We start from the raw sequence: 1,374 nt of genomic DNA on the forward strand, positions 1-1,374 counted from the left end.
AATATACTTTACTCACCGAGAAGAATTTTGGAACGCAGCCACTCGGATACTCTCTTTCTTTCTTTATCTTATAGTGTGTTCGACTGGCCCTGGGTTAATCGCTCCGAGAGCGATGATGTCATAAGTTTCTACTAGCCAATCATAAAGCTTATAAGTATTTGTTCGATCAATAAACGTAGGCTTAATCGGTTAATCCAGAGCGGGAGCGTCCCAATTGACCACGGTACGATTGGACACAACCAACTGATGCAAAGAATTATCTAGTGAATTACCAAGTCGAACCAATCATTATAATAGGCGATTTTTGGCGATCGTTTGGTACATGTACCAAGTTGTTATTGGGCAAGTTTACATCAAACATTTTTTATATGTATTAAATATTCGTACAACATAAATATCCAAAATATCTTTCAGAGATATCCAGATATCTCTGCGACATCTCTAGAATTGTATTTTTGACATTTATACTGTATAGATATTTAGTACATATATTAAATGTTTGATGTAAATTAGGCTAATGACAATCAGGTACATGTATCAAACGATCGCCAAAAATTATTTAATTTATGTCCAATCGTGGTCAATCGGGTCTACCCACCCAGTATCAGTCAAACATGCTATTAAGGCTTGTATTCATAATGTTAAAAATGGTCCGAGATCTCGATCCGAGAAACGTGTAACCAATAAAATTGTCGCCTTTCCGTAAAAGCTGTAAATGGATTGGTTGCTTTTTTCTCGGATCTAGATCTCGGGCCGATTTCTAGTATCGTATAATATATATATAAGCCTTTACTCTTGTATCTCTTTCATTTCAAAGCTGATATTACATGTGTTGTACAACAAGCTTTTTGGATACGTTCATTGGTTGACGAATAAAGTATTTCTAGGTTCCTTAAGGCCTTTGCATGTAGAAAAATTTTAACCGTAATCGTAAGGTCGTAAGAAAACTGACCAAGTCAACTGAACAACTGAACAATCAAAGTTGATTATTCTCCTTGCGTTCGAAGAATAATCGACTGTGATTGGTCAGTTTTCTTACAACCTTACGATTACGGTTAAAATTTTTCTCCTTGCAAAGGCCTTTAGAACATATATATATATGGAGGGGAAATGCTGGCACGAAAGTGTATCCAAGTGTGAGCGAGAAAGAAAGCTATACGTTCCTATTCGTCCTCTGTGCGTATGCGTTGAAGTTGACAGGTTAGGTTAGGTTATAGAGTTGACAGATGTTATTTATTTTCTTCTCATAGAGCTCTATTTTTTCAAAATTTGTATTAACTTTCTAGTACTTCAAGAAAATGCAAGAAAACGCAAAAAAATTCAGTACTAAAAAGTTAATATAAAATTCTGAAAAAATTCTCCAAGCTCTATGAG

This window comes from Odontomachus brunneus, unplaced genomic scaffold (assembly GCF_010583005.1).
Source record: "Odontomachus brunneus isolate Ranch 3 - 2012 unplaced genomic scaffold, Obru_v1 Obru_scaffold_100, whole genome shotgun sequence".
Classification (NCBI taxonomy): Eukaryota; Metazoa; Arthropoda; class Insecta; order Hymenoptera; family Formicidae; genus Odontomachus; species Odontomachus brunneus.